An 8,009-nucleotide genomic window follows, 5' to 3' on the forward strand; every position below is an offset into this window, starting at 1 on the left:
GGCTGTTGGCCTAATAGGGCTCCATGCAAGTGGTACCCCAAAGGACACCCCAATGGGTAGTGCAACAGAGTAGGCAGAGGCTCTCGCTACAGAAACTTAGTCTTTGGAAGGCAAGGCAATTTGTGTGTCTGAGTTGAACAAACTCCCATGGAGCTTCAGAAGTTTGGTCCTGTCAGGAATAGTGCCCCCCCTAACCATCCCAAAAAGTGAACAAGTCCATGGTAATGCTCCAGGACACAGGAGCCACTCAATCCTGAGTGTTGGAGGGTAAGTTAAAACTACCCCCTGGGTCCTCTCTGAAGGCTAAAGCCCTGATCAATGGAGTGGGAGGAGCATCTGTGTTTGCACCCACCCATAAGGTCCACCTAGAGTGTGGCCTTGTTTCAAGCCCTTTCTAAATGTCCCAGAACTACCAATAGCAGGAACTGATTTCCTCCTTGGGAATGATCTGGCTGGCAGCAAGGTGCTAGCCAGCAAAAGAAAAGAAGCCAATGCCAGGCAGCAGAAATCTGCAGGAGAGCAGAACACTGAGGAAAGTCCCGAGGCCCAAGAAGGTGAAATGGCACCCTAAACATTGAGCAAGGGCTGCTCAAATGTAGCAAGGCCAAAGCCAGGCCAATAAAATTAAAAGTGGTGCATGAAAGGCCCCTACAATCAAAGGTAGATTCACCCAATACCCCAGAATTAAAAAGGGACCAGAGAAGCCCTAAAGCTGGGAAAGAAATAGTGAGGGAGATGCCCCCACATAGCCAAAGAGCCTGAAGGAATGTAAGTTGTTAAGCCCAGAAAGAAAAAGGTTAAGCACATGCCTGTAGTATGGCTGGCAGAAGCCTTCTTTACAACATTAACTAGGGACAAAGGGAGTTCCCAGACCGATGAGCAGATAGGAAGCGAGATGCGTCCCCCAGTCAAAAAGCCACAAGGGAGGATAGCACCTCCACTTGAGGACAGAAATGAGTTAGGAGAGTACCCTCTCTAAAGCCAAAGGCTCCAGTCAGGAAGCCATTGATTGGCCTGGCTGGTAGCTTTATGGCAAATTTAAATGTGGACCAGGAAAGTTCCTAAATTGACCCAGAATGAGTGAGGGTGATGCACCCATTAGTTGAAAAGCCGCCAGGAGGTACAGCAAGAGATGACCATCCACCAGTCCCAAAAGGCATGACACATACAACCCCCAATTAACCAGCAGAGGGACCACAACCAGATTGGACCCCATGCTCACCCACCACAATGCAGCATCCCAAGGTGACAGAATTAACCACCCTATTTAAAATGATCCATAACCACTCACCAGAACACTACACTGTAGCCCTATCCGGCATGGATGTGGGAGAGGTCCATGCCAGAAGGCCATCTTCCTATCATTCAGACCCAGGAAGGCTGGCCCAAGTTCAGGAACCAACTGCCTGACTGTTGCTATGCCAACCCAAAGCACCTAGCACCAGAAGCTGGAACTCTCCAGTTGTGCTCGACCCCAAGCCAGACCTGAACCTGAATCCCCTAAAGAAGCCAAAGTCCCGTTAAACCCCCCTAATCTCCTGGCAATGAAGTTAACCACAGTCCCTGGGTCTGAACAACTGAGCCTCCAGATTACCAAACAGAACAGGCAGCAGCTAAGCTGGACAAGAACAGCTCGGCCCTAAGATCAAAGGGCCTGGCACCCACAGAGTGAGATGCCCAGGATCCCCCTGCAGATCGCCCAGAGACTCTTGACCATCACTCACTCCCATGAGTGCTCACCTCCTGAAAAAGCCCCAGACCTTTTTGAGGATACTTAATCAGGAGTGGGAAGACAGAGTTCTGAAACCAAGGGCTTTGCTTTTGCTTGAGCCCCAACAGAGGAAATTTAGAACTCTAGGCCTGAATAGACTTCCCCATACAGATGAATTTCAAATCAGCTTAAACTTTCTAAATGCCAGGACTGGGCAATGCCCTTGCTGATGTAAGAGACTGGGTTTAAACCTCAAAAAAAGGGAATGCAGCAGGGAATTGCCGTTGCCCGTGCTAGCTGTGTGCCTGACACATGCCAGTGTGAACGAGAGAATGCATGCTTGAGATTTCAGAATACTTGGAAGTGCATGGTAAAATCGGGCAAAGTCAGCATGATTTCATCAAGGGGAGGTCATGCCTGACAAATCTGTTAGATTCTTTGAGGAGGTAACAACTAGGTTAGACAAAGGAGAGCCAATGGATGTTACCTACTTGGACTTCCAGAAGGCCTTTGACAAGGTGCCGCATAGGAGACTGCTCAGTAAGATAAGAGCCCATGGTGTTAGAGGCAAGGTACTAGCATGGATAGAAGATTGGTTGTCTGGCAGGAGGCAGAAAGTGGGGATAAGGGGGTCCTTCTCAGGATGGCAGCTGGTGACTAGTGGTGTTCCGCAGGGGTCAGTGTTGGGACCACAACTTTTCACTTTATACATTAATGATCTAGATGAAGGAACTGAAGGCATCCTGGCTAAGTTTGCAGATGATACAAAGATAGGTGGAGGGACAGGTAGTATTGAGGAGGTGGGGAGGCTGCAGAAGGATTTGGACAGGTTAGGAGAATGGGCAAAGAAGTGGCAGATTGAACACAAGGTGGGGAAGTGTGAGGTCATGCACTTTGGTAGGAAGAATAGAGGCATAGACTATTTTCTAAATGGGGAGAGAATTCAGAAATCTGGAATGCAAAGGGACTTGGGACTCCTAGACCAGGATTCTCTTAAGGTTAACTTGCAGGATGAGTCGGTAGTTAAGAAGGCAAATGCAATGTTGGCATTTATTTCGAGAGGACTAGAATATAAAAGCAGGGATGTGCTGCTGAGGCTTTATAAGGCTCTGGTCAGACCACATTTAGAATATTGTGAGCAATTTTGGGCCCCGTATCTCAGGAAGGATGTGCTGGCCCTGAAGAGGATCCAGAGGAGGTTCACGAGAATGATCCCAGGAATGAAAGGCTTAACATATGAGGAACGTTTGAAGACTCTGGGTCTATACTCGATGGAGTTTAGAAGGATGAGGGAGGATCTGATTGAAACTTACAGAATACTGAAATGCCTGGATAGAGTGGACGTGGGGAACATGTTTCCATTAGTAGGAGAGACTAGGACCCGAGGGCACAGCTTCAGAGTAAAGGGAAGACCTTTTAGAACAGAGATGAGGAGAAACTTCTTTAGCCAGAGAGTGGTGAATCTATGGAATTCATTGCCACAGAAGGCTGTGGAGGCCAGGTCATTGAGTGTATTTAAGACCGAGATAGATTGGTTCTTGATTGGCAAGGGGATCAAAGGTTACAGGGAGAAGGCGGGAGAATGGGGTTGAGAAACTTATCAGCCATGATTGAATGTTGGAGCAGCTCAATGGGCCGAATGGCCTAATTTCTGCTCCTATGTCTTATGGTCTTATGGTATGGCTCTCCCTTCTTAGGACAGCATAAAAAAATGAAATAGAATTTGCTTTTTTTCACCACGGCGGCCTTTGCATCTTTTACAAAACCTCATCCACAGGCAGGATGAGGATTCCAACAGTAAATAAAAAAAATAAATTATTTTTAAAATAATTTTTAACATGTCCCTCTTCATGTGACAGAGGGTGGAATTTTCCCAGAATTGCACTAAGTGCGGTAGCGGGTGGGTAAAATGGAGCCCTACCCGTCAATGAGAACTGCAGATTTCCACGCCATATCTTCCCCAGCCCACCTCATTATTTATGCATTCCTGGGAAACACACCTTTTCCATGGCGGGAGGGTTCTCATTCACCCGCTCGCCATCACCCGGCTGTTGCATCACGCAGGCCGCTACCTTTAGAAGGCAGCCGCCAGCAAAGCGCTCATCGCCACCAGCTCACCACCACTGCCTGGGAGACATGGCCAGCAAAGGCAATAAGACTACAGCCCCCTGCCTCAACAACGGGAACCTCGAGTGACTGCTGGATGCTGTGGAAGCCCACTGGGATATACTGTACCCCTGCTCTGGCCACAGGAAGGGTAGCAACATCAAAAACATGGCTTGGGAGACAGTGAGAGTGGTGGTCAGCACAAACGCCCTGCAGAGCCACCCAATGCCGCAAACGTATGAATGATCTCCTTATTCCGCCAGGGTAAGTCACTCTTTTCATCACTCCCAACTCACACACTCACAAACCCATCACACACCCACAGGACCCTCACTCGCTGCTAGTGCAAGGGACATCACCATTCATTATTTCACACACACTGTCATTATCCTCATCCCGTCCATGGGACCACTCACCACCCACACAGGCCAGGCATACTTATCATCTGGCCTTGCAGGGGTCCTGATAGACTCTCCCCATCTCTATCCATGCAGGACAAACTGGCTCACAACAGGAGGGAAATGTTGCAGACAGGTGGAGGGATGCAGGAAATCAAAGTTATGACAGAGTTTGAAAACAGAGCCAGAGATGACCGGGACCAGTCCTATGCTGATGGTCAGGTCGGCGTTGCTTTACCAAGTGAGGATCCAGCAGTGCAACATCCATCAGACAACCATGCCGTGAGTGATGTGTCCTCTTTCACAGGCCACTGCCATGCACTAGTTATCTCCCCTTGCTTTCACAGGCACATCTGCCAAACAGTCGACAGTGTCCATGACCCAGGGCCTCCAATCAAGCTCCGAAGAAACCGCTGAAGAGGAATCTGAAGTCACCCTCACTGAAGTCTCGTCACAGCGCTCACTCACACCCTCCACCAGTGCAGAGACACACATGTTGGTGCTTTAGAGTAGCCTCAGGATCACAATCTGGTGAGCGCATCAAACGTTCTGATCCACAGCAGGCGGAGGCAGGGACTTCCCAGGTCCCCAACACTTGGAGGACTGCTGAAGGCCAGAAGGTTGCTGAGTCCGAGTCAGATGACGAGCCCCTGGACTCGGTCATGTCACAGTTGCTGGAGCTGCAAAGGCAAGCTAGGAAACATCAGGAAGGGATGTCTGCTGCACTCCTCAGATTGCAAGGCACGACGGAGGAGTCTGTCCGTCTTCAGGCTGAGGTGATAGCGCCGATATTGAGATGCACCGAGGTCAATACTGCCAAGATGGCGGCGGCCATGGAGACCTTGGCCCAGGACGTCGCTCCTGCACTGTTGCACAGGCTGAACTCCATTGCTAATGCTATAGTTGGCTTCCAACAGTGCGTACGCAAGAGGGATGCTGGGCAGCTCGATCTCACTCCAGCTACCCCTTCCACTCACAGAGTCAACCTGGGGCCCTCGGGCGCCCATGGGGAGAAGGATCAGCAGGTGCACACTCCGGGCCCATCCACCCAGGTGATTCTGGGAGTGACCGGCCCATCTGACTCCCCTCTTCCTGTGACTCCCGCAGTTCCAGCTTCACAGGCCGAGGAGGATGCCACTGCCACACAGCAGGACCCCGAAAGCAGGCCGGAGCCCTCCAAGTCTTGGCCCTCTAGAAGACGCCTGCCAAGGTCATCACAGATAGGGCATCACACTCAGCAGGCTGCCTCCACTTCTGCTGTGGATGTTCGGAGAGCACCAAGACATAGCAACAGGGAGGGTTAGGAAAGTTAGGTAAAAATAGTTGCACAGCTTGGGCACAGGTGTTGATCACTTATACATACTGTTCACTATTGTTACTAAACTCCTAAGAATGTCTCCCTGTCTATAGTTCCTTGTTCTGATGAGCAGTGTTCTTTTCACTCACAAGTGAAACTTTTCTGCACAAGATAAAAGGCAGGTGTCTCAGTCCAGGGCCTCTTCCCTGTGCTTTGTGCAGCCTTCAGACAACAGTGATTGTCCAGCCTCACACTCTTTGGAAACATTACTGATGCCTGCACCTCAGCTGGTTATTGCTGCCAGAATGGGCAGGCACCACAGAGTTCTCTCATAGTCTCTGTGTGCTCTCAGCACCTTTAAGGTGGGGCTGGCCCCCATCTGTGGCAAGTGATGCTGTGCACCAGCTCCTGAAGGGCTGAGGTGCTGAAGGTGGACACAGCATCAGATGCGTCTAAAGTTTCATGGCCGCGGCTCTGAGATGGTCCTTATCATGGAGCACAAGCAAGCTGCCCTCAGCCAGACAGGAGTCAGACATTCTCAGAGGCTATGTGAAGATCCATGGTGTGTCTTCACTGCATGTTGTCATCATCCTCCTACGATCGAGCGACTATTAGGGCCTCCACTGCATCTCCATGACAGGAGCATTCTCACAAAGGGTATCGGTGCTGCCATAAGCCAGACTGGAGTCAAACGTTCACAACTGTGATGTAAGGGGACACCTCACTGCATGTCGTCATCATCGTCCACAAATCTGGCAGCTATGAGGGCCTCCTGAGCGCGCCTGCCTCATCTAGCCTGTGCGAGGGCCTCATCCTCATTGCCGTCACCACCGAGGACCCCCTCACTCTCATCTCCATCAGCGTCCTCCTCATTGGAAGAGACCTCCAGCTCCCCCATCTCCTCCTCAACCATCTCCTCTCCCCATGGCAGCACCAGGTTGTAAAGTGTGCAGCAGATGACAACAGTGCGTGACACTCTCTGCGGACTGTTTTGCAGAGCTCCACCAGACCGGTCCAGGCACCGGAACCGCATCTTCAGCATCCTGATAGTTTGATCCACCAAGTTGTGAGCTGCTTCATGAACCTCGTTATAGTGTCGCTCTGCTGCAGTCTGAGCCACCGCACAGGTGTCATCAGCCACGGCCTCTGCGGTAGCCCTTGTCCCCAAGTAGCCAACCCTGCAGGCTCTGTGGACCCTGGAAGACTGCAGGGATCTGCGGGTGACTCAGGATGTAGGCATCGTGCACAACCCTGGAAACCGTGCACATACCTGCAGGATGTGTTTCTGGTGGTCGTATACCAGATACACGCTCAGTGAGTGGAATCCCTTGCAGTTGATGAAGTCCACTGAGTGTAACAATGGACACTGAGCACCTCATGAGTGCAGTCAATCACACCCTGCACCTATGGGAATCAAAGATCAGGGCAAATCCAATGGCCCTTGCATTCTGGCTGTCCCGGTCCTGGGCGAAATGCACAAAGTTGTGCGCCATGGAGAAGATGGCATCCGTGACCTCATGGATGCATTTGTGGATGGCAGATAGTGATATCCCAAAGAGGTCACCTGTGGAGCCCTGAAAGGAGCCACTGGCATAGAAATTGAGTGCCACGGTCACTTTCACAGCCAGTGGCAGTGGATGCCCTCCATGTCCCCTTGGCGCCAAGTCCTGCAGTAAGTGGCAGATGTGAGCCACCAGGTTCCTAGACATGTGCAGTCATTGGCCACACTGGTTCTTGTCATCAGGAATGGCAGGCAGCGCCTATAGACCCTGGGTGTTGCTAGGCGCTAACCCGTCATGGCTCGCTGTCGCTCTTGGGCAGCGTGTGTGGGCACCCCTGCTGCCCCTTCTTCATGAGGTTGCTGCTCCTGACTTTGCACAGCCAGGAGCCACAGTCACTCTCTCCTCCATCTTCTATGGTCTTTGTCGGCCATTAGGCATACAGCTCGGTCACGAGGATCCATGATCCTGACGTGGTCCTCCTGCAGCATGAAAGAGGGAGAGAGATGTGGTTATCATGACTGTACTTAGCACCTTTCCAGGCCCTGGGTGACCACCCCTTAATGCTTCTGGGAGAGTGCTGGTCACCCCTCGGATGGCCAGAGATGAGTGCGCTGCATGGCTACTCTGTCAGCCTGCGACATGGGGACACTGGTCCAAACCAGGATGCTGAGATTACAAGGGGCTGTGAGCACCTCCAGCAGTGACTGCTTCATGGCCAGCATTGGCGAAGAGATTGTACAACATGTCCAACTTCTGCGCGGTTCAATAAAGTGGTGGCGGACTCAAAGTCTGTTCCAGGGCAATGGGGGCTGGGGCGGGGGGCATTGGGGCGTAAGGTATGGAGTGCTTGGTGGCCCTTTGGTGCCTCTACATTGCTTACGTGGGCGGACAAGCTAGGAGCCTGACCCCAATCATATCACTGTGGCTGCCCCTGATCTGTCTCAGTTACAGAGGCATGGTCAGTTTATACAGGTGTCCCTGATGTGTGGCCACTT

The sequence above is a fragment of the Carcharodon carcharias genome, chromosome 1 (genome assembly GCF_017639515.1).
Source record: "Carcharodon carcharias isolate sCarCar2 chromosome 1, sCarCar2.pri, whole genome shotgun sequence".
Taxonomy (NCBI): domain Eukaryota; kingdom Metazoa; phylum Chordata; class Chondrichthyes; order Lamniformes; family Lamnidae; genus Carcharodon; species Carcharodon carcharias.